The sequence below is a fragment of the Mus musculus genome, chromosome 2 (assembly GCF_000001635.26).
Source record: "Mus musculus strain C57BL/6J chromosome 2, GRCm38.p6 C57BL/6J".
Classification (NCBI taxonomy): domain Eukaryota; kingdom Metazoa; phylum Chordata; class Mammalia; order Rodentia; family Muridae; genus Mus; species Mus musculus.
In genome coordinates, this window is record NC_000068.7 from 135,716,608 (window position 1) to 135,742,955 (window position 26,348).

At 42.9% G+C, this 26,348-nt stretch overlaps 1 protein-coding gene across 14 annotated transcripts in view; it reads left to right on the forward strand.

Annotated features, from left to right (window-relative positions):
- Plcb4 (phospholipase C, beta 4) overlaps positions 1–26,348 on the forward strand; it is a 356,000-nt gene that overhangs the window by 58,005 nt on the left and 271,647 nt on the right. For all 14 annotated transcript variants that reach the window (XM_030248529.1, XM_011239359.3, XM_030248537.1 and 11 more), the window contains exon 2: positions 25,223–25,280. The gene's annotated coding sequence lies outside the window, so the exon portion shown is untranslated. The remainder of the gene's footprint in view (positions 1–25,222; positions 25,281–26,348) is intronic.

Genomic DNA, 26,348 nt, shown 5'->3' on the forward strand with positions numbered 1-26,348 from the left:
CATTGGTAGCCTTTATCATAGCCAATAAGATATTTCTCTTATGTTAAATTTATAATTGGCAGGTCCCCGTAGGAAGAATCATTATCAGCACTGCGAAAGTGCCTCTTGGCTGTTACATCTGGGAAATGAAAGTTTTGTGAAGGTCAGAAGAAAGTGTGACCCCAATTATGATGATGACTTGTACGTCACAAATAGTTTAATAGCTTGGAACCTTACTCCGTCCCCTTTCCAGCGTCATAAAGGAAGGTAAAAAAAATCAAAAATACCTATTCAGGGCAGCACAACCTCACCCTACAGTTTTAAGAAGGCATCCATTCCAGAATGGTTTGATCAGCAGCCACTGCTGTACAGTAGCTGCAGTTGGAACTATTTAAATCACATAAGCCCGTAAGTATATGTATCAGTTCACCTTTATTAATTTGTCAAGGTTAATGTCTGCGTAATGAATTGAAGATAATTAAAGATTCATTGGCAGCCATCTGCTCGTGTTTTCTCAGGGAACTAAGTTTTATAACCCGTCTTCCTAAGGAGGCTTCATTAGCACAGACTCCATTTTTAATGGCAAGCCACTCTGCTGTTTTAGTTGATGTGAGAATTCTCGTTTTTTTTTTTTTTTTTTTTAATCTTTCAGCTCAAGGCAGCCGGTTAGGGAGTTCTGCCTCCAGACCTCTAAGAACCCAGAGCATGTTTGCAGATGCCATCACTGTTGGGAGCGAGCTGGTCAGACTCCGACCTGCCAGTCAGCTCTTTTAGTGGTCTGCTTAACAGGCTGGTCCGGCTGGCATCGGTGTGATTATCCAGCCCTAGAGGCAGAGCTCTGGGCGCTGCCCCAAGAAAGACAACCTCATCTTGTATCCAGCTACATGTCCAAGGAAGGAAGCTGACGGAGCACAGGGCTTTCCCGGGTGCCTCCCCTGGCCGGCTTGCCTTATTGCTGGATGAGGCTGCAGCAAGCCCATGAAAAGGAGGGCTTGGGAGGACGCAGGTGGCTCCGGAAATCCTGACTGCAGATTCCCACTTCTCACTTCCTCCTTTGCCCAAATGCTTCTTTGTTAAATTTCCCTCAGCAATGTCCTGCCAGCTCTGGTTTTCCTCCTCAGAGGGGGGTAATTCCAGCAGGCACACCGTTGCTGGCCCCCAGGGGCTTTCTCCTCCTCAGGCTGACTCCGCCTTCAGGGGTGTCAAGTCACACCTGTCCAGCTTTCCCTGCCTCTTAACTTGCTTCCGCCTATTTCCCTGCTTTCCCTTGTTCAGATTCCTGGCCTTTCCCTTGACCTCAGGGGCTGGTCCTTGAGTTCCCTTTTGAGGTCTTTCAACACCCCATGCTCCTTCTCCCTTTCTCCCTCCTACCTTCCTCTCTCCCTCTTTCCTGTCTCTCACACATTGCTCCCTGTGGTCCCACCCCCTTCCACCCTCCCCACGATTTCAGTAGCATCCATCACACTTGCTTATCCTCTCAGCCAGGAGCAGCTTCTGTCTGCTCTAACTGTGGGAAGCGGTGTGTGCTCAACATTTCTAAGCACAATTAGGACACGTAGGAACACATCACCCTAAAGTGGGCTACTGGGATAGTCGGAAACCCTCCGGGGAGAATTTTTGTTTTGCCTTGCAAGGCAAAGGTGAGTCCTTGGCAGAAATAGCACTTCAGTGAAGGTTTCACTGAGGTGTGTCTAACATCGGCACTCTAACAAGTGTGGGTAGAACACCAGCCTTCTAAATGTGATGATGGGTTAGGGTTCTGAGCCTTGCACGTCACATACCGAGCATGGCATGGAGGCATATGCAAACAGGAAGTCTCGGCACCTGAAAGTGGACACAGGTGGTCAGAAGTGCAACAATATCTTTGGCTCAGTATTTTACCCTACTGATATTAACGTGATTATATTTAATGCATATTCCTGAAATCAGTTTTCTCTTTAATCTCAAACTTGAGCATGCTAGGTGTAAAGTATTGCACCTCGTTATCAGTCATATTTCTCTGTTTCCCCCATACGCTTGAAAAGAAACGTTATGTATTTAATTATTTTCTGTCAATGTTTGCCCTGGTAGAAAACAATAAATGAAATAATGCTTTTTTTTAATGGTTGTGGTTAGGCCCGTATTTTAACAGTTCATTGTTTTTCTGATGGTTATTGAATTAGACTAGAGATGAAGAAACATTATTGTATTTATTTTTTTCTTATTGTAAAAATGTTGTTTGTTGTAGATAATTTTGAAAACTTAGAAAAATTAACAAAGAGCACTGCTAATGTTTCTCCACTCCGACAAAAGCCACAGTTCGCGTCGGCAGCGCTCTGCAGATAGAGCGCAGTTTGCCCAGCTCTTCACACTGTGGACCGTGTACCGGTGCTTGTGTGATTCAGGGAAACGTGGATTTTTGTGTTTGTCCTAGAAATGTCCTTTTGTTACGTATTTATGTATCTTTCATTCCATTACTTTAAAAATTGTTCCTGGGGGCTGGGAGGTGCTCAATTGGAAGAGTGCCTGCCTAGCATTCCAAAATCCTGGGTTCGAACCCCATCAATGGATGAAAACAGGTATGGTGTCCCACGTCTGTAATTTCAACACTCAGGAGGTGGAGGCAGGAGGATTGAGTGTTCTCAAGGTCATGCTTGGATATTTAGCTAGTCTGAAGCCAACCTGGGCCACAGCAAACCTGTCTCATAAAACAAAACAAAATACTAGTCTCTTATACGGATTACAATGCCAGTATATTTCACAAGAAAACATTGGTTAATTTTATGTATTCTTTTGATTTCAACATGCAATGTTTAAGAGAGGAAAAAGGATATTGATTTTATTTAATGGAAACATTTAAAAATCCAGTGTATCTAAGGAAGGAGTGGGTTTTATTTGTCTTCATGTTCGGCTATGCTTAGAGACTAAAGCATTTATACACTACTACCTCTAATACTTTCCTCCTGAGACCACTTGTCGTAATGAGCTGTCAATTATTGTGCATCTGAGTATAGTTAGAAGGACTGTTTGGCTTGCAGTGTAAAAGCCAACATGAATTGGCAGGAATTGAATTATAAGTGTGGTTCAATATGGAGCTAGCATGCCCTTCCGTGTCAGTGTAGTACCTCATCTCTGAAACATTTTGCTCCCTGTATAAAAATAAGAAATATAAGGGAACTCCATGACAGTCAACAGAGATGTTTATACCCTCTTGTTTATTGCTGCCTTATTCACTATAGCAAACCACTGGAACCAGATTAGTTGTTCATCAACAGATGAGTGGAGTATGTGTGTGTGTGTGTGTGTGTGTGTGTGTGTGTGTATGTATATATATGTGAATACCACTCATATCTAAAGAATAATAAAGTTTAAAAGTCTGCAGGAAGATGGTTGGAGTTAGAATATATAATATTAAGTCCGGTCACATGATCTTAGAAAGGGAGATAAAAAGAACCTTGTCTCTCACATGCAGAATCTAGCCAATAGTATATGTATATTATAAACAAATATACATGTGGGTACACTATAATTTGTAGAAAAGAGAACAAGAAAGGCTTAATATAAAGTTCTGTGGAAGGACTGGATGCTGGTGATGGATACAAATTTTGGAAAAGGATGTAAGATTAACTGATTTCTCTAGTTTAGTTGTGACACTGCCATGGATTTTGGTTTTGGCAATGGGTAAGGACATAAAGTATATTTGATAATGAAAGTGTAAAGTTTTAATGTTAATTTGATTATTTTATGTGTATATATGTATGCTTGAGTATATGTGTAAAATTTAATATGAAGCTCTACAGTTTTTGAAAGCCTTTTCTAACTATATAGAATTTTTTTTTTAATTTTGGGTCTGGCTAATTTTGACGTGTAATGTTTCTTATTATTTGCAAGAGTTTAAATAATAAATTTAATGAAATTTAACCTTAAAAATAAAACATAAGCAAATAAAATGTAGTGGTATAACTGAACATATGGCTATATAGACTTTATGTATAATATGGATTGGGAAAACCTTATAAGCCAAGAATTATGAACAAGTATATTTTTATTAAAGTAGAAATGGTTAGTCATGATCCCTTGGAGTGATGTAGGGTCACTGGGATCATGTAGGATTGAGCGGGACTACGTTAAAGTGTTTTGCCTTTATACGGAACTCAGAGAAACTGCAGTGTACCAAAGTGTATATCCGTCGTTACTTGTTTATCACAAGCTTATTAACAGGATAATAATTAAAACAGTGTGGGTGTCTATATGTCTGTGTGTCTGTGCCTGTGCCTGTGCTTATGTATGTGTGTGGGTCAGAGGCTGTGGCACGTATGAAGGTCAGACTGTAAGTTATAGGAGTCATTTCTCTCCTTATGCTATGTGAGTCCTGGAGCTTAAACCCAGGCTGTCAGGCTTGGAAGCAGGCACCAGCACCTACTACTGAGCCATCTCACTGGCCCACATTATATATCTATTCTAATACTTGACTACTGCTTATTACGGTGGTACAAAAGTTACTGCCCTATAGTACATAGTACCGTGGTATAAGAGCACATATTTCTATGGTGAAATCTTTACTTTGAAGGTGCCTCTTGTAAATGATAACTTTAAGAAAACCATGAGATGCTGGGTGTGGTGGCATACACCTTTAATCCCCGCACCAGAGAGGTAGAGACTGGTGGATTTCTATCCAGAGCGAGTTTCAGGGCAGCCAAGGCTGTACATAGACCTTGTCTCAAAAAACAAAAGCAACAAAACCCGAGACAACTACAGCAAAACCAAAAAGCCCAAAAGAACCTAACAAGATTACTATATATTTTTAGTACAGGCAATAACATCGTATTACTAAACAGAAAACTAATACCTGGCTATTTGACAGGAAAACATAGAGAAACAGAAGTAAAGATGTATGCGGTTCCAGCCTCTTTCTTTAATCTTATTTTTTGCTAAGAGGCAAATCTGTCAGGGTTGCGCGTATCTCTCCAGCTCTCTCATCTTCACTTTTACAAAACAGGTAGATGCCGGTTTGCAGACGCTTTTCCTATGAAAATTACTCCATTTCTTTCAAATAATGAATCTAGAGCTTGCTACACAGAGGCGTACAGTCCCATAGGGAATGTGGCTGTCAGATTGTATATACACCTGCGATACGAGCTGTAGTCAACAGCCTTTTTCTTTAAAAGCCAAGAAGCAAATGTTTTTGATGTGGCTATATTATTTTCATTTTATTTTTTGATTCTTACAGCTCAGAACAGTCATACACAATACTTAGGTGAACAGGGATGGCAGCATCCTAGCAAATGTATATTTATGAGTAACAAGATTTGAGTTCATAGGCTCATGTGTCATGAAGTACTTATTTTTTTGGATTCTTTTCAGCCACTTAAATGTGTGAAAAGCATTCTTCGCCCGTGTGCTTTACAAATGCTAATGGCATGCCCGATTTTCCTGTTGGGTCATGGCTCTCCTACCTTTAATCTAGAGCATTAAGAAAATCACTTACAAAATTAAATCACAGTTTTTAAAGAAATACTTAGGGAGCCCTAATACAGCTTTCAGAGGAGAATGAATGGGTGACTTCAGGCAAATCACAAAGAAAACCTATCTTTAATGTGAGTGTTGTCTGGCTTCTTTGAAACCCTCAATGAAGGGAAATGCTACAGAGGCAGAAGAGGAGGAGGAAGATACAGAGGGAACAAGGGTGGGGCCAAGGCAGGACGTTTGGATTTGTCCCTGCACAGCCAGTTCATCGCAAACTCCCCATGGAAAGGACTGGGCTGTTTCTGACCCTTTTGACATTGGCTGCGTGTGGAGACTCTCTCTGCACACACTGTTCCCTTCTTTCTGCACACACTGTTCACATATGCAAATTTTGATATGCATTATTATTTCACAAGTATGACCTTTGCAGTCGATGCCGTTGGATTGCATCTGATCTTTAGTTTATTAATTGTAAAATGCTTATATTGAAAGAACTGAAAGTGTGGAAGCGTTGACCATAGCCCTGAAAGTACATTTTAAACCTTCTTACCACTCTGTAAGGATCAGGTGTTAGACCGAAATGAAATGTTAAGGCTGACCTGCTGGCTGTCTTCAGGAGGTTTCTGAAAGCCTCCCTCCTCCTGGCTCTATCCTTTCCTCCCCAGATGTGTCTCTTGGTGGCACTTCTGATTTCCAAGTAGGAGGGCACAGCAATGCAGTTCTGCTGCCTTCCAAAACAATGGGAGTGAAACTGTAGGACACCTGCTGAGATGCCTGTGACTGTCACCCCCTGCTCAAGCCACAGAGTGTGCCACAGGTCAGAGAGGGAGGAGCATCTGGAATCTTGTTAAGGAGTGTGCTCTGAGCCTGTGCCACTGTGTTGTGTCGGAGATGAGGGTGTGTGCAGTGAAAAGAAGAAAGTACGGAGCAAGAAAGTGGCCTTTTTAAAGCTGTTGTTTGAGATTTTATTTTGGTTATTTGATTTGAAGAGTAAATTGTGGTGGTTGGTTTTTTTTCCCCCGTTTTCTAGAAGTTGGCAGTATTGGAATGAATAATGTTCTTATTAGATACTCAAATAATGTTGTTTAGAGATATTATAAAACAAGGGGAAGCACTTGTACTTCTTTAAATATAAGTATATATTTAGCATATATATTTACATATATAAATATATACATAATAGCATATACATATGCATAAACATTTATATATACAGAGACATAATTAAAAGAGGATATAGTTATTTGTACCATAATCTAAAATTTGGGAAATATAGATCAATATAAGAAAAAGTGAAGCTTGTGTGTTCTCACTACCCAGCCAGAGCCACCAATGGTGTTTTGGGACTCTGCCCCATGTCTAGTGTCTGTTTTGCTTACGTATGCAGGATGGTCTAGCCTGTCCTTTGTTTCCCAGGTTACATGTGCGGTGTTCTCTGTGTCTGGGCACAGTGCGTGGTGCTGGGCGCTTAGCCCCTCTTTTCTTGAGAGTTACTGTGTTCATGCAGGAGATGGACAGTGAGCTCCGAGGCTCTATGCGGTGGTAATGAGTTCTTTGAAGAACTGAAGAGAAGAAGGGAAGGGGACAGGGAAGGACTGATGTGCCTGTGAAGTCTGTGAAATTAAAGATAGTAGCTAGGCTGTGGATCCATCCCTATAAAACTTGGTGTTTGAAAAAAAGAGGATGGAACACAGGGCCCCTAATGGAGGAGCTAGAGAAAGTACCCAAGGAGCTGAAGGGGTCTGCAACCCTATAGATGAACAACAATGTGAACTAACCAGTACCCCCAGAGCTCGTGTCTCTAGCTGCATATGTATCAGAAGATGGCCTAGTCGGCCATCATTGGGAAGAGAGGCCCCTGGGTCTTGCAAACTTTATATGCCCCAGTACAGGGGAACATCAGGGCCAAGAAGTGGAAGTGGGTGGGTAGGGGAGCAGGGCAGGGCGGGGGAAGGTATAGGGGACTTTCGGGATAGTATTTGAAATGTAAATGAAAAAAATATTTAATAAAAAATTGAAAGAAAAAAGGAAGGAACATTTATTTTTTTTTTAGATCACCAGTACATTTTCATAGTACTAGGGACTGTGCCCAGAGATTATAATCCACTGCTGACCTAGGTCCCCAGTCCTCATCAAGTTGGCTGCCTTCAACTGACTCTGGACCAGGCTGTCATTCAGCTTGTGATGCTTGGGTACCTCAGTCTCTAGGTAGCTGGGGCCACAGGCTTGCAGTGAGTCCTTGGCACACTTTCCACATTATTGACTAGACCTTTAAGCAGCATCACTGTGAATGGCTCACTCTATTTTATGACTTAACTCACTGTCTAGTACTGTAAGTTTTTTGTTTTTAAATTCCAGTTACGAGTAAGGCTGTGTTGTCGCTCACCGACCATGCGGGTGTTTCCATGTCCTTAGGACCCGTGTCTTAGTTCTAAGAGCACAAGTCTTAGACACAGAGTCTCATGTGTGCCTGTAAACTTAAGAGATCCAGCTTCTGGTTGCTTCATAACTCAGTTCATTTTCCTTCCCCTTCTTTCTGCCCTGTCCCTCTGAGCAAAAGCCGGTAGTATTTCCAGGTTTAAGGCACTCTGCCGTGGCAGGTGCCGCTTCGGAATGGTTTCATTTTTGTTTCCGAAAGCGAGAGGGCTAACACACTCATAATTGCATCACTGCGCAGGTGCAAGAGGCCCTGTTGTTACTCACAGAGTTGGTATGAGATGATATTAACAAAAAGATATTAAGCTCAGTAAACCTGCAGCCTTGGGAACGCAAGAGGTTCAGAGCGAGTCTCAACATGCCGTTTCATTTGCTTTTTCTTCTTTTCTTTGAGGTCTGCAAAGAAAAAAAAAAATCCAAGAATATTGAATTGAATTACAAAAGAAGCATTCATTCTTGGGGGAACACCAGTTTAGTCTTTTAAGCTTGCCTTACGATAGAATTTTCAATTCTATCAAATAAAAGAAAACTGTTTGAAAGTATTTGTTTGCTGTCATGTTTGTCTGATATTCTTTCAAATGATATTATCTGAATAAAATATGTTAATAATATCGATGCGCACATACTGTGCCAAATAATTTCATGCCAAATAATGATGTTTCTTCACTGAAACATGTTCTCTGATGTGATGGCCATTCTTGGCTGTCCAAACTGATACAGTCTAGAATTATTTGAGGGAGTGAGACTGGAAGATTACCTTGATTGATTTGTGTGCATGTCTGTGGGACATTTTCTTGATAATTAATATAGGAGAATTCAGCCCACTGAGGGCAGCACCATTCCTAGGCAGGTGGGTGAAGCAGTATTCAGCATTTTTCTGTGGCCTCTGCTTCAACTTCTTGGCTTTGAGTTCTTGCTGCGGCTTCCCTAAACAATGGCCTGTCACCTGTAAAATGTTCTAAATCCATTCCTTTCCAATTTGCCTTGGGTCATAGTGTTTGTCACACAAACAAAAATCAAACTAGAACATCTGAGGTGGATGTTATCTGGGCCGGAACAGGAGTGACGGGAAGGGGTTATGACAAACATTTGGGGAGTGCTCTAGGCAGGGGAAACTGCAAGAAGGAAATGAGATTGGGAAGTTGAGCAACTGCCATGCTGGCTGAGACACAGCAGGAACAAAACGTGAAGGCTGGCAGTTTGTAAGGTTTGAAAGATGTAGCAAGTCTAATGCTCTTTAGAAATGATGGAAACAGGCAAAGGGCTGTGTTAATATGCTGCATCTCAGACTTTTAGGTTTGTAAAGTGCACTTCATAATCTTGCTGAAATACAATACCAAAGTGTGTCTAGAGACTGTGCATGCTAGACTTCTGAGGATTGCAGGTGTTCCTGATGTATGTGTGGACCACACTCTTGAGTGGCAAAGTGTTTGAAGACAGGGACACAAGACTTGTTATTACCCTGTGTATGCAGAGAACCAGGGTGCTAGGTCAGTAGCAGAATAACCCAGTGACTGGCAGTTGGGTTTCACATGTGTGGCTCTGTGCTGCACATTCTAAGAGCACCATCGGTACCAGGGGATCGTAGGTGAGAAACTCTCCCTCATTGTTGTGAAGCTTTTACTGCAGATTATGTTTATAACCAGGAAAAAACAAAACAAAACCCCCAAAACAAACACCCAAGTACATCTGGTCTTTTTTCATAGCTTGCTTCCTGTCTTTCTGCTGATGGTTTTCCTGGGCCTCACTTGTTTCTCCTGATCATGTTTGGTTTTTTTTTTTTGTTGTTGTTGTTTTTTGTCTTTTTTTTGTTTGTTTTTTTGTTTTTTGTATTTTTTTTTAAGTCTTTGATTGTGTTGTAGATATTGCAGGTCCCTGGTAGCATCTAAATTATTGTGGTGAGATGCACACAATTTCTTTGTTGTTGTTGTGTGTGTACACACGTGTGCGCACACATGTATGTTTGCTACTTTGAAGATGACAGTTGAGTAGCCTGAAGTGCATTCAGGTTATTGGGCTTCCAATACCTCCATTGATTTCCAGAACCTTTTCATTTTACAAAATGGGAAAGTATCTATTGAACAGTAACCTTTCCTATTCCCCTCTTGCTCTTGGCAACAGACATCCTGCTTTTCTTCCTGGATGAAATAACTCCTTGGGGCGGTCTTGTTATGACTGACATAGTCACTTACCTGTGTCATTAAGGTTTGTCCATGTTGCTAGCATGTGCTAGGATTTCTTTCCTTTTTAAGACTGGACACTACTTCATGTGCACGTATGAACATGTTGTTTATTCATTCAAATGATGTGCACTGGGATGCTTTTACTTATTAACTGTTGTTGTGAGTATTGATGTGTAATGATGCTGTCGTGAACACAGACATGAAAACATATTCCCGCCTCGCTGGAGACTTTAGTGACAATTTTCAACCGTCTTCATTTGTATCTGTTTCTTTGCCTTCTGTTCTATCCATGTATGGGCCGAGCAGTCACTCCCTGCTTCCTTCACTAACCCCCAGAGAGGTTAGACACCGTTGCCCAGTGTCAACCTACTGGATATAGCAGTCTGTATTGCCTTCATTTCCTGGCTCATCTCCCCAATCTCCTCCTTGCAATTCTTGGAATGCTGTCCTAAACAAGCTGTCCTTCTGAAATCTTCAAGTAGTGTTCGCCTCAGGAGAAGCTAGGCTAAGGGAGGCGAGAGGAATGCCGAATCCCCACTTGTCCTCATATACACTCACACTCTGTGGCTGGAGAGTGGTGGTGTACTGAATCCACACCTATTCTCTCTCTCTCTCTCTCTCTCTCTCTCTCTCTCTCACACACACACACACACACACACACTCTCTCTAGCTGGAGAGCGTTGGTATGCTGACTCCCCACCTACACTTACACACATGCGCGGTATCTGGAGAGCGAGCGCACAGTCTGGTTGACTGTGGTGGAGTCTTACTTGTGTCCAGCCTGTTCAGCCACAGGCTCAAGACTCTTAAGCCTGTTCCCGCCAGCATTGAAATCCTGTGTCATCTTGTATAAAAACAATCTTTTTAAAGCTCTCTTTAAACAGCCAATATGACCTCAGGGGATCTTCTTGGTTGTATCTTGTTAGTTGTTCTTGTCTCTCTCTCTGTAATGTTATTTATGTAGTTTATTTTCAACATAAATTATGTTCTTAGTGGTGAGCTTGGAAACGGATGAGTTTCTAATACCTGTGCTGCTATTCAACTTGAAGATGCCTGCAGCCTGTCCCCATCACAGCTCTTCTGTGTCATTCAGGAAGTCTGGCTTCTAGCAGGGTGTGAGCTTCCATTGGTCTTTGAGGGTTTTCAATGTGATCTTCAGCTTGAGCATTTATGAGCCAGCTCTATTTAATGCATTGCTGCAAACCACAGATAGTAAATCCTAGGCTTTGCGATTTCAAAGGGAAACGTATATGTCTCTGAGGCTTGTGGCTCATCTACAGTCCCCAGACCAGTAAGAATATTGAGCCTCTCGATTCATGCAGCCTTTAGAGTGCTTCTTGTTTTCTCCTCTGCTGAGTTGAAAAGGAAAGTTACTTTAATTAGTGTATCATCAAGCTGGCTGGAAGCAGGTGAATGACTGCTGTTGCAGGAAGTATGTTTAGCTAAGGAAGACTGTCAGCCAGTGCAAGTGTTGTGTGCTGTCAGGGAGAAAGTCACAGCAGTTGCTTCCTATGCTTGGACCGTTTTCCCTCCGTACATGTGGATCATATGTACATGTGATGGCTTAGTGCTCTGGGTTAGGCGTAAATGTATGTGGTCTTGTATATTGGGAGTTAGAAATATTTGTTGACTTTGCATAAAGGCAACTATTTGGGGAATGGAGCAACTATTTTTTTAGGATAGATTGAAATGGTAAGAACAGGTATGAAACTTACATGAAGCCCAAACAAGGAAGATGTGCTCAGCAAGTCTCTGCACTAACTGAGAGCATTCATTCTGTCCATCAAAAAGGCAGAGGGCTGATTTGAAATGAGAAAATCCGGCAACTTTCCATGAAAGGGATGTCCAAGGGATTCATTCCTAGGAAGGCAGCTAGCTCACTGTCTCTAAGCCTTTTCCTTTCAACTGTGTGCCTGCTGGCTGCTTCATAGCAGCATGAAATTACATTAAATTAGAAGACACTTTGGGGTGACATTAATAGCTTGTCTTGATGGTTTTTCATGGTTCAAGGAGCCATGACTGATTTCTAGTCCGGGTCTGAGATGCAGCTGGAGACATCTGAGCGCAAGGATTGTGTTCTGTCTAGTGGTTGCTGTTTTCTGAGTCTATTGACCTTGCACTTGACTTCCTGATAATCTATTATTCACTCTCTTCCTCCTCCTTCTCTCCTTTCTTCTATCCTTCCTAACTAAATTCTAAACCAGACATCAAGTCAGATGTCATACTGCATGTTGAACTCTGGGTTCTAGCCTTCTCTTGGGGTCCTTGCGAATGAGTTACAGAATTTTTGTGACCTATACCTTCTTCACCTGTTGAATGGAAAGAGGAAAACACCCCTTCCAGTGCTGTGGGCACTTCAGGGCATTGCCTCTGGGTGAGAGTGCCACAGTGCAGGGCTCACCTACTACCAACTCTATGGGTGGGATTTTTGATGGCTATTTTTATATCAACCTGACTCAAGCTAAGGAAAAGGGACCCTCCGTTGATAAAATAACCAGGCTTGGTTAGGGGAAAGCTGGTGATGCATTTACTTATTTATTTTTGATTGACTATTCCTGTGGCAGGGCTCAGGTCACTGTGGGTAATGCCACCCATGGAGAAGTGGCCCTGGGTGCTCTAAGAAAGTAGGCTGAGCAAGCCAGCTAGTAACAAGCATTCCTCCATGACTTCTGCTTCAGTTCCTGTTTCAAGTTCCTGCCTTCAGTTCTGGCCCTGACTTCTCTTAGTGATGGATTGTGACCTGGAAGTGGTCCTCCCTGAGCTGCATTAGGTCATGGTGTTTTATAACAGCAATAGAAACCCACTTCACCTCACTGGGCCTCTGCTTTCTCATCTTTGAAATGTCTTTTCTGTCTTGATCTTCTAATATCCACATTTACCAAGCTCGCTTTTAGTGTTAAGCCTTCAGGCTCCCATGTCCCATGGGTTGGCCATGTTTGGAGGGGAGTGAGGTGCTCTTTGTGTTGTTCTTATGATGGAGTAGACAGGAAACGCATGGAGCCCATATTGAGTATTGTGAGCCTTCATGCCTCGGCCTACTTCTGACTGGCAGTGGGGTCTAGGCAGCCCTGTTCCTTCTTTCTTCTTGATCTCACTTGTCCATGGAACAAGAGGCTTGCTTCAGATTCAAATAGATGCCTTTGATAGTCTGGTAGAGTCTAAATAACTTTTTCCTCTGCCTTTTATTTTCTTTTTAAAAAAATTTAAATTATATTTGTGTGTGTGTGGGGGGGGGTATATGTGTATACATGCACACTACCGTCTGTGAGTGGAGGTCAGAGGACAGTTTGAAAGAGTCAGTTTTCTTCTTTTGTCACATGTGTCCTGGGGATAAGGCTTGGGGGCAAATGCCTTTACCCGCTGGGCCATCTCATTAACCCTTTCTCCTTTTTTTTTTCCTTCTTCTTACACTTTGACAAAGGTCTTTGCCTTGTAGCCCAGGCTGGTCCTGAATTTGCAATCCTCCTGCTTCAGCCTCTCAAATAGTGTGACTGTAGGTGTGTTCTCTTATGTCTACTTTAAGAAACCAGATCTACAAAGGAAGCCATTATATTGCAATATGGTTATTAAAATACTAGATAAATTTGAGCTGTGATAACAGATACTTATCAGTAACAAATGAAATGGCATTACGTTTTTTTTGTTTGTTTGTTTGTTTTTGCAATGTTCAAGTATGCGCAACAGTTCTAGCATGAGGTAAAAATAACTGAGATTTCTATGAACACATATGTTACAGATGATCCAGAGTACAGACCTGGCTGTTGATTTATAGTCATGGCTGGATAATGCTCTTCTCTTCACATACGTACTGAAAACACCCATGCACATATTTGTCCCTCCCAGAGTGTGCTTCCGTGACTGTATTCATGACTGGAGAAAGCGACCTCTACCCTCAGGCAGTTTGCCCTTAACTAGGAGATTTAAAAAAAATCACAACTTGATTTTTTTCTCTTTGCTATTTATATGGTTACCAAATGATATCACAAGCCCCAAATACTAATAGGTTCCCAAATGAATTTTTTAAAAATGCTAAAATCCCTTTATAATTTGTCCAGTGTCGTTGACCATGAGAAAGAGTGTGACATCTATCTGTGCAGTCATGGAATTGCTTCTCCCTGGAGTATTTTACCCATGTGCTTTCTCCTTAAGGCATGCTGCAGACTCCCTGCACGTTACAGACCCGGGGAGGAAGCTGAACTCTAGTCCTCTTGGCCATTCTATACATTGAAATCAAAAACAAACACAAACGTACAGAATTGTGAAGAGTTGACCCCAACAAACTGACAACAGGACCCTTGCCTACAGTGAGAGGGGCTCATATTCAATGGCGAAAGTGAGAGTGCTGGGTTGTCTTCCAATTGTAAGTGAATTTAACAAGGGGGTGAGCTGGTTGCAGCTTTAAGGGCCTGTAACTCTATATCCAGCTGTGTGTCTGTTGTCTTACAAAATGTGGATGGCAGGACACATGAGTCATAGTATATTATTTAAAAAGTTAAATTAACCTGTATTGGTGTGAGACCCTGAGGCAGTTTTCGGTGGCCCAGCCCAGGCCTTCTGCCCTTAGCATTTTGAGCCATATTTCCAGAGCCACACTGCGCTCTCTCTAGGCCACCCTGGACTCACTAAGTCTGCATAGGTCTAGACACTTCCTGTGCTGCTTTCACCATAGGCTCTTCTGGTCGTTCAGAGGCTTCTGGAGTCTTTCTGAGTATTCGTTGAGCCACATGGAACGTCCAAACTTCCATTGTTTTAAACACAGCCCATTGACTTGGGAGTTCATCCAGGGCCTAACTCATGCTGGTGTAGGTGTCCCTCACCAGGGAGATGGCCAAGTAGGCCTCTCAGGGAGTGGCTCTCCAGTGGGAACCCTTGTGATATCCGAGGACCTTTTTGGCAATATGAGGACACTACAGTGGCATACTGTACTGCCTGTGAGATAGGTAGACAAACCCAAAATGAAACAAGTTGCTGCTTTTGCCCGGGAATAGGCACAGTATACTGGTGAACACATGCTTAGGCGAGTCTGGTAGGACGGATCATCTAAGCTGTCAGTGGCTTTGTGAAGCTCCGCCCAAGGGGAAGGCCCACACTCCTTCCTGCTGCTGCCCTGGATGGTCTCTTAGCCATGACCTCTGGCCGCCCTTCTCTCTTCCTGATTACAGCTTCCTGGTGTCCTGTTTTTTTTTGCTCTCACAGGCCTTTGCTTCTGTTGTAGCTGCACTCTAGGGTGCCTCCCCTTTCACTACAGGTAATGGCTCCATGTGATGGATTTATCACTCTGCACGGCACTAACTTCCCTACTTCTGACTTGCAGTTATTTAAATTCTGTTGTTCCTACAAACTTGTAAGTTCAGAGTGATATAGGACCAAGATACGTGGCTAGTAAACCATTCAGTGAGTGGATGAATGAATGTTTGAATAGTACCACACTTGAAAGGGGCCAGAGCTGAGCATGTTGATGGCAGTGTGTAACCACTCTGTCAGGCAGCTTCCTTTCCAATGGATTCACCATTCCTGTAAAGACACCATTCTCTACTGGTGTAGATGGTTTCAGCGGTCTGCACATGATAGTGTCTCTTCATCAGTCTTATTTATCTCCCTTGTAGGTATCAGTATCAATTTCAGGGTGAGTTGAAGAAGCAGTTTCAGATAAAGGAGAGATGAGGAGACAGAGCTTTGTGCTAAAGGGGAAGAGCCAAGGGGGTCAAGGCACTGTCTTTTGTCCTAAGCCTCATTAACATTAATTTATCACAATGCAGGTTAGTTCTCAGCATGTCACAGGAGTAGCTCCTCAGATAATGTTGTGGCTATTGATCAATTAAAAAGGCATTATGTCTTGGGTGGGTATATCCTGGGACTTGGAGCTTTCAGCTTTCCCAGGTAATCCTGTTATGTACCTAACTTTGAGAATCACTAATATCAGTATCTAGGTAGATCAAAGTTACTCATGTTAACATTTCCAGTGTGATTCAGTATTTCCTGTCTTGGTAATTTAATACTTTTTAGCAATTTTATGATTTTTATGTACATAAAATTAGCACTTGTACTTTGTTCAAATTTATCATTGTGATATTTAATATATAACTTTTTGGCAAATGACCTTGTATGACCTCGTTCCCCACCCCCCAGCCCCACCCCTCTTCAGCTATCACAGAGAAACAGCTGACAATCCTTCATATTGGAGGAAGCTGGGAGGAAACCATTTTTCAGATAGTGTGCCTATAACGTACCAATTTAGAACTTCTCCTTGCTTTCCATTGCTGCCTTGTCTGTTTTCCAACTCTCCAGCCTCTTGCTTACCAGGGCCAGGAGGAAGAGCCCCGTAGCCCCCGAAGAACTTCCAGAAAGCTCTTTGTTATTTTCTGATTTCCTTTGTAACTATGCATGGCACCTTTGTTATAAGTGAGCTGGCTAAGGTGACAAGTGAAGGGACTTTGGGGTCCTTTATAGTCATTTTGCCTACCCCCTCCCCCCAGCATCATCTCCAGCATTCCCACGAGCTTTCTGTTCACCTGTGTACGCTTCCAAACAGTACTGGGAGGCTTGCACCACCAATCTCCCTTGTGATCGCTCCCTGCTATTGTTTTAACTGCCAGAGCTGAAAATGAAATGTGTCATTGTGTGCTGCTGTTCCTCTAGCATCTAAACCTCCTCCTTAAGAATCATTTCGGGATGCTTAGGATCCAGCAACCTTGTCATAGATAGAGTAGGTAGGCATTGCTACAGAACAATGCGCTGGGTAAAGCGCAGTAACTCCCAAGTCCAGAATGTACACATTGAAAGTTATAGAATTTGAGGTCACTCCATTCCGTTTCATTTAAAGAAGAAATACTAGAGTAGGAAGATACTGTGTGAATGTTGCAGATAAGCCTCAACCTCCCATTTCTTCGCCATGTGAGCACATATCAAAATATCAGGGCTAAGGCTACTGTTGTATTGTACATCCATAGAACGAGGATCTGGGCTGGAGTCTTCCAAATACCAGAAAACTTTACCAAAACCAAACATGAACTAAAGTGGATTAAAAATTGACAACATGGCTCGTGTTGTACTTCCTGACAGAGTACTTGTTTGGTACAGGTTAGACCCTGATTTATCTATAGCCAGAAAACAACAAAGGGGTTCTCAAGAGATGTTTATGGGATAAGTGAAAATATTTTTATGTTGTCAAGTCTAGGAAATTTGGTTGAAAACCTCATATTTTGCCATTTCGCAGACAGGCAAAATTTTAATTTCTAGTCTTTATTTTAGTGTGATCTAAAAGTCAGTCTCCCCACCCCACCCCCACCCCCTCCACCCCCAGCCTGGAATTACTCATGTTTTAGAGATTACTTCAGAAAATGGAGTTTCGTGACATGGAGTTTGTATTTGAGCCCCAGCATTTCTGTTTCTCTAATACATTTTAGTAAACTTGGAAGCTGGGCAGGAGCTCAGAGACTGTCTTATTATCGGCCTGCACAGGACAATTGAGAGCGCTGAGCCCTGGCTTGGCATCTCTGCTGTCCATCAGAGCGAGGCCAAAGCCAAGCAGCTGTTCAAAAGCCCGACTTTCTGGTTCTAAATTGCACACGCTTTTCTCTACTTCAGAGTAAACACCATGGTTAGTATCTTAGGTTGGTGTCTTCTAAAACTGGTTTGAGCTTAACTTGGGAGTATAAATAGTACTCAGGAGGGTCCTGTGTCTGCCACTAGGGGTCAGAAGCAATTGGAAAAGAAAGGAAAGGCAACCATAAAAGGGCTAATTAGTTGATCCCAAGATGGGCAAATGGCCTCCTTTGTGCTGGGGTCGGGGGGGGGGGTGGGGGTGCGGGGGGGAGTCTTGAGAAACAGCGCAGTGTTTCTCAGCTGTTAGACGAGGCAGTGGGAGCCAGACTTTTTACCAACTTCTGTGGTGTAAGGACTTCTGACAGCTTTTCTATTGGTATTTGTATCTGAAAGGTACACCAACAGGAGAATGCAGACTCCTAGAATAACACCTCTTCCACATAGAGAACCTGAGTCACTGGGGAGCTACAGGGACCTGGGTGGGTCACTAGCAGCTTCTGCAAGCACACTTAGGGAAAGAATAAGAGCTAAGCTGCCAGACATCTACTGCTCCCATATGCTAAGCACCTGGACTGGATTTATTTACGTAGATGCCCAGTGCTCGTCCAAGGGAAGAAGAGATGGAGCAGGAAGGAAGTGTGCGACTTCCAGTAGAGGATGTTACTCCCCTGAGCCTCCAGAGCTTCTCTCCAGTTCCTTAGGCGGGTGCTAACCGTTACATCCACAGAGTGCTGGCAGCTCCAAGAGGGGATTAATGAGGGAGGGTTGCTAGGTTAGGGGGCTTGCTCCGTTAGATTTCTCTCAGTCATACTGACAGATGACAGTACATCTCCTGGAAGCTACAGAATCTGTCATGTGGTTTTGGATACAGCTGTGCTCTGTGGGTTCCTATACCTCTTTCTCTTCTCCTTCAGCCCCAAGCTATGCCACACTCCCTGGTTGGCTTCCTAAGCTCTGTCATGCCTGGTAAATCACCCCATATAAGCTCGCCTTAGTTGTGTATTCAAGTTGCCATCTGCTTCCTGCTGAGACCCTTACGGCGGCACCATCTTGGTATCTTTTGCTTCCTGAACACTTGGGTGGAATGGAACAGCCAGAGACATTATGAAGATAATGATAAGTTGTCCTTGAGCTCCAAGGATACTCAGCATTTAGGATGTTGTACCACAAGAAGGGGTACACATCCCCAAATATGTTTCGAACAAATGACTTTAAGTTGTAATTGGAGTGCTTTCTTTTCTGCTCTATGGGAAACTCTGTATGAGCAGCAGATTGAAAATTAGAAATTGTGTCTTATGATGACTACCCATACAGCTAATTATAATGTACTTAACCATATAAGCTGGAAAATATTCAATGCAGGGAAACAGAAGGGTTCAATGGATCTGTCCATCTAGAAATTTCAGATTTATCTTGTATATTCTAATTTTAGATAAGTATGTATTTTTCTCTTTAGCTCTTGAAGTTTCCCATCCATCTAGTGAGTTATAATCCCCTCTCTGAGAGTTTTTAAACGCTGCGAAAGACACTTCAAGCACCTAGAAAAGGCTCTCCAGCAATAGAAATGCTCCTTCTGCAGGGACCCTTGTGATGCAGGCACTTTGCTGATCACTGTGGACTCAGTAATGAATAGCACTTGATGTGTACTTTCAAGGAAATCACAATATGTTGGAAAAATAGGAGTCTAAACAAGTAATTATACGAATTGTAAAGTATTATTAACATATACTGGGCTCTAGGTGTATCTAAGTGAGGGTATACTTAAGTGTAGCTGACTTTGGCTAGTTTTGGGGTTGTTTTATCTTCCACCCTTCTCTATCTTTTTGTCTCCTACTCTTTCAATCCCCTATCACTAGATAAGAGAGAGAACAGGGCAGAGAGGAAAGGAAAGAGATTCCTGAATAAAGTCGGGGTTGGAAAGGGGACGGTTTTATCCCTTAGAATACCTCCTGTTGATTAGGGGCATCAAGTTCCTTGGAGTAAGTTTGACTTTCACCATTTAGATATCCGATTTCTTCTTGGTTTTCCTTTGTGCATGCCTACTTATCCATGACCCATAGCGAATAACAACAACCCACCCCACTCTTGTGGCCCTAGCATTCATACACCCTCTAAAAAGACCCCAGAATTCCAAACATCCTCACACAGGCACAGAAACTATCTGCAGCTGGAAAAATCACCCCTGCCAGAGCACGAGGCAAACCTAGCTGCTGTGGACAATCTGAAGCAGCCCCATATCCCACAGTTGGGATTAAAGTGAAAATATATTCTTATACCGTTTCTGTGGTTTTAAAAGAAACTAAAATTCAAAAATTCTTACTACACTTAATTCTGCCAGGAAACGGCAAAGAGGTTGATGAGTGACCAGAAATCCACAAGTTCGGTTTGAAGGACAACAGAGAGGGCAGGAGGATGAAGGAGAGGATGGGGGCTGTTGGATTGCCTGGTGGTTTTGAGATGGAGTCAAACACATGATTTAGCCCATAGCCTTTGGAGGAATGCCTGGACTTGAGGCCAAAGATAAAATAGTAATTTAACCCTTAACACTTACCATCATTTAGAATAATATGGATTGTACATACTCTAAAAATATTAGAGATATGTAAGCAAACTGAAGACAGTGTTTTAAAAAATCATTGGATATTTAGTGGGAAACATATTGTGTCATCTTATAGTGATGCTCCAAATATAGTGTCATCATTACGTGTAACATTTGTTTTTATTTTATTTAATGTATATATTCATGTGTATCTGTCTGAATGCGTGTGTATGCATGCCTTGCATGCCTGTGTTCGTGAATGTGTGTGTGTGTTTCTGTAAGTGCATACATCCATGAGGGCAAGATAACGATGTTGGATCCTCTAGAACAGCAGCTATTGTACCAGCTGATCTGGGTGCTTAAATCAATCTGGGGGCCTTAGGAAGAACACCAGGTTTTTCTCGTTCTTCTCTTCTTCTTTCTGATGGACTGAATATACTTTCACTGGTACCTTGAGTATCCATCTGTTCTCCGTTTCTGAGTCCCCTATGCCTGCTCGTAGCTTATCTGCCATGTGTTTGACCTTCACACTGGCATAGCTCAGACAGCATGGCCTCCTTCTCTCTTTTTCTTCTCCATTTTTCCCTTCCAGGCACCTCCTGAGCTTTGCTGCCCCGAGGTTTAACTCTAGTATGATGGTCCATTCTTATTTTATTAATGATCCTAAGGACCCTGATTTGCCCCATAACTTGATCAGATCTCCTGGATCTTAAGTGCCAAGTTCTAGAATTGCACTCAGGCTCTGTGCCCTGCAGGGACTCGTCTGTGTCTCCGTCCTTCCTTTTCTCAGTCTTTGCTCTGGGCTTTCCCTGCTGTCACCTTCTCTTGCTTTGTACCTGACCACACCAAAACTTACTGGCTGGAAACAACAGCCAGCATTTCATGTGTCTGTGGGTTGACTGGTCTCAGCCAGGCAACACGGCTCCGGGAGAGACTGGAGCAGTTGCTCTTTTTGTGGTTGGAGTGTTTGAGATGACTCATTGAACATGAGCAGTTGGCTTCAGGGATGAGCTCAGCTAGAACGTCTCCGGTCTTGTCTGGGCTGCTCCCTCCACGTGGAGTGGTCGGATCACTGAAAAGCACGAGATGCTCAGGAGGACCCTTGTCAAGCGCAAAAGCAGAAGCCACTTAAGAGAGGAGCAGCTGGATGACAAGTCCATCCTCTCTGTTGTTCTTCAAACCGAACTTGTGGATTTCTGGTCACTCATCAACCTCTTTGCCGTTTCCTGGCAGAATTAAGTGTAGTGAGAATTTTTGAATTTTAGTTTCTTTTAAAACCACAGAAACGGTATAAGAATATATTTTCACTTTAATCCCAACTGTGGGATATGGGGCTGCTTCAGATTGTCCACAGCAGCTAGGTTTGCCTCGTGCTCTGGCAGGGGTGATTTTTCCAGCTGCAGATAGTTTCTGAGCCTGTGTGAGGATGTTTGGAATTCTGGGGTCTTTTTAGAGGGTGTATGAATGCTAGGGCCACAAGAGTGGGGTGGGTTGTTGTTATTCGCTATGGGTCATGGATAAGTAGGCATGCACAAAGGAAAACCAAGAAGAAATCGGATATCCTTGCATTCTGAAGGTCACCCCAACCAGAGAGCCAGGTTTGAGAAGAGGGAAAATAGACTTGATTGATATCTTAACAGGATGAGGGCCATATAATTTGTACTACATTTTTTTTTCAACCAAGTCTGCCATGTCTCTTAATATCCTCTATTACCCACTCTGGAAACTTTTAGTTAAGTGTTAATCACCAATTGTCAGTGGCTACTGTGTCTTAGTTCAAATGCTCCCAAGAGACACTAGTGTTTGTTTCTGTCTGCCCAGCAGTCATCTGTGGTTCAGAGGGGCAGGTGTGTGCTACTGAGGGCTCTTGTTTTATTTTGAGACGCTTATGGTAGGCATGTTGTTTCAGAAGAACGATGATCAGTGTTGGCAGATGAGTGGAGATAATTTGCACGCTGAGGATTCTGTGGAGGAACTCACACTGTCTGCCTATCCAACTCCACATTCCTTTACGAGGCCAGAAAGCCCCACCTCACTCTTCTTTCTTCTAACTTTCCTGCGGCCATTCTCTTTCTTGCTTTTCATGATCATGTTGTTGTTATTATTATTATTATTGTTGTTGTTAATGTTGTTACTGTCATTATTGTTGTTGTTGTTAGTTATTATTTTAAGTTTCTTTATTTTATTTTGTTTCTTTTCTTTTTCTTTTTCCTTTCTTTTCTTTTTTTTTTTTTTTTTTTTTTTTTGGACAATATCTTCTAATTATTCAAGACTGGCTTTGAACTTGGCATCCTCCTGCCTCAGCCTGCCCTGTGCTGGGATGATAGGCTTAAAGCACAATTCCAATCTCTTCTTTTGTCCACTGTCCTTCCCTGCCCTCGAAGAAAAGGTTCTCTTCATTTCCTGCTTCTGTCTGCCTGACAACTTCTAACTGATGTCTTTACTCTTAGTGCAAATCTCACTTCCTGAGAGGAGCTGTAGAGTCTTCTTGTCTTCTGCCCCAGATTCTAGAGAACAACAGAACAGGATGGCCCTCTTCTGGGTTAGGCACAAGTGTTTATTATCTATATCAATTAAAAATAGCAGGCAGGTGCCTTGAAAAACAAAGAATTAATAGAGGTCTACTTCCTACCTTGACAACTTAGGAGCCCTCCCTTTTAGGGAACATAAATACTTAGTTTCTTGGGTGGCTTTTGCCATTGGAGGTGGTCAGTGACACCTTGCCCCAAGGAACATAATACAAAGGGATGGAGAAAGCATCTGTTACGACATGTAGCAGAGATCCCTGCTTGGCATGTAAGTTATTGGACTAAAGGTCTTCATTTCCCTTTTTGCTTTCATCATCCTGTGGCCCCAGGTCTAATCCCTGAGTTCACAGTGATGATGGAGCTATGATGGTAAGCAACCCAGGATGTCTCATTCCATTTCCGGCGATTGTCCCATGAAGCCATTGACTTGTTTGAGTATAAGCTAAAAATATTGGTTTGGTTATGATTTCAGATGTCACATGCCTGGGAGTCCACTCTTAGGAGATAAGCCTAGATGTGAGTTTTGTTCTTCTGTAGAGTGCTGTTCGTCTAAAAAGAACATTAGTGGATGAATCAAAATGGTGGGGGTGAGGGACACAGAAAGATGCAGGGACAGGTGACTGCGATTCCATCTTAAAGACGATGTATAAATTCTTAGGGATTTTCAGGTAACTTAGATAAAAGAGATAACTTACTCCTTATTGTCATTAAAATAAATAATTTATTAACTGTGCTTTGTGTGTAAGAGATGCAACAGAGAAACCACCAAAAATGGCCACTCCATGATTGCAGGGAGGTTTTTATTATTGATAAGAGCGAGAGAGAACAACCAGACATGTCTGCAAGAGTCCAGAGCAGAGAGAAAAAAAAAACAGACTGGACACGTCCAAAGCTATCTGCAAGCGAAGGAGGGACAGGGAGAAGAGCAAGAGAGAAAAGTGAGAATAGGAGGTTATAAGGAGGATGTGCAGAGGGGATGGAAGCCCTGAGCTGGGGAGGCCTGGGAGTTTAGGGTACAGGGGGAGGTGAGAAGGCCCAGGCTGTTAGCTTGGGGGCTTTGAAGGCAGGTGTGGAGGTTGATATACAACCACAGGTGTATGTCAATGGAGAGCCATATGTCCCTTCTGCCTGAGGCAAGGGAAATCACTGCTTTTGGTAGATGGGAACCCAATTCATAAGTTCCTGAGGAGTGCTGGCTTTTTTTCTAACTACCAAAAATCCTTCTATCGTCCAGCCTGAGCAAAGGCAAGACTGTCCTTTCTGGACAGTGTCACTGCCTAAGACCTAACATTGTATGGAATGCTCTGTTGTATCTGTGGAGCATGTAAAGTGAAAACCAGTTGGCATGTGTTGTTAAAGCGAATACCTGCTCAGCAGTGCAGAAGGGACATGTGGCATAGGACCTGAATGGAGTGTTTTGTAGAGGCCAGCATGCGTGCATGGATAAGTGCAGAGTGCATGGATAAATGCATTTAAGAAAAGTTGTGCAAGAGAGCGAGGAGAGGACTCTCTAGGCTGGGAGAGTATCATTTAGGAGACTTAAAGTGACAGAATGCCCATTTCCAATGTCCATGAAGGAATATGGGGGAGGAAAGGAAGCTACAGGTTGGCGGCTATAGAAAGCTCCTTTGGAGACAGGACAGAGGGACTGAGTATTAGCATCATATCATAAAATATGGGATTTGGGTCATCATTTTCTCTGCAGTTTTTGGTAAAGTAGTTCTGAGGAGATGAGGCCAGGGCTATCAATACCACTTGGGATATGGCTGTGCTCTGCCACAGGGCCAGGGGCTAGCATTAGAAGAAGGAGGGAATGGGACAGAGGCAAGAGGAAATGGAGAGACTGAAAACGGGAATATGAAAATGTTTGGATTCTCAGTGGGAAGACAGAGAACTGTGCCTATGGTCACCAGTGCCCAGGCTGACTGTGGGCTTGTTGAGAGATAGAGGGAGGAGGCATAAAGCAGTGTATAATCATAAACCACGGGGCTTACGGCCCAGGGAACACAAATCTGGTGCTTTATTGAGCCTTTCATTAGTCGGCTTCCCATCACTAGACAAATCCCCAGCACTACAACTGAGAAGAAGGAGAGTTTTGACTGGGGTCAGAGTGTCCTTAAGTTTAGTCCCATGGTCACTTAGTCACCTTGTTTCGGTTAGTCATAAAGCAAGACCAGGAGTGTTTGGCGAGAAGCTGTTCTCCTGGAGCATCTGGGAAATAGAGGAACCAGCAATGTCACATATTCCCTTTGGTGGCCCATCCTCAGCCCCATAGCCTCCTCAGACTTGATGCCACTATTTCTGTTAGTACCAAGCCGAGGCCCAAGCCCTAAACACAGAAACTCCTGGGTGATGGCCAAGACAGAAACTAAGGCAGGATTTAGCGGAGAGAAACAAAACTAAAACGAAACAAACGAAACCAATGCCTGTCTGCAGATGCCGAGTCCAGTTCATCAGTGGATGATTCTATTTGACACCTAACATGTGACCCAAAGGCAGGCAGTTTAGATTGTCTTCATCATTCTCTTCTGCTCTAACCCCTGGTCTCTTTTGTCTGGATTCTATAGGAGCCTGCTTTGTGCGTGCTGTCAACTACCTGGGAGGATTCTCGACACAGCAGCCTGGGTGAGTCTTTAAAGATATGTCCAGTAATGTCCTTCTGCTCTGAACCCGCAGTGGCTTCCTGCCTCTTTCGGAATGTAAGCCAGAGCCCCAACAAGGGTCTTGTGGGCTGGCCCGGTCCCTTCCTTGTAGCCTTTGACTTCGTCTGATACTACCCACCTTGTTCATGCCCCACTGGCTACCCTTGCCAAATGCTGTCACTCCTGCCCCATTACGGGGCCTTTGCGAATTCTTTCATCGACTGAGTCACTTTCTTTACAATATCTTTAGATTGATGACCTAACCTCCTTAAAATGTTTGCCATGTGGGGGTCTTGTTTCACTTTCCTGTTTTAATATTACAGTCCTTGAGATTTGTAATCCTACCTTTAGGATATTCTGGTATCCATCCAGACCATTTTCTTATGTCTGCCGTCACTCCAGGATGAGATTCAATGAGAGCAAGGGAGGTTCATGTCCGTATCATCACAGTGGCATGAAGTGTGGGCCAAGCGTGCAGGAAACATTTGTTCCCAGATGTTACATAGTCATTTAGCGATGTCTTTTTGATTGGACTTGTGACTCCCTTGAGATGAATTGTCGGGAAATATCTTTATAGTCAGATATTGTCTTTGCTCAATCATTGTTGGTTAGTGGATAGAATCTGAAGTTTGAAATCACAGCCTTTGCTTCTATGGAGTCCCAGGAAGTTTCCTTACTGAGGAGACCATTTAAGAAATGTCAGAGGAAAAGCGGTATGATGTTGCATACCTGAAATCCCAGCGCAGGTTGTGGAGGCAGGAGGATTAGAAGTTTATTAGAAGTTTAAGGTCATCCTTAACTGCACTGCAGGTTTGAGGCCAGTTGGGGCTAGAAGAGACTATGATTTAAAACAAAATAAAAACAAACAAACAAATAAACAAACCTCAGAGTGTTAGATCTGAGCCAGCATGAGATATATAATGACAGTGTCTCTAAAGAAAAAAAATTCAAAACAAAAATGGGGCTAGAAATGACCAGGTGGACAATAGGAGAGTAACTTGGTTCAGTTAGCTCAGCTCCCCCTGTGCACGCTAGAATCCACACAGCAGTT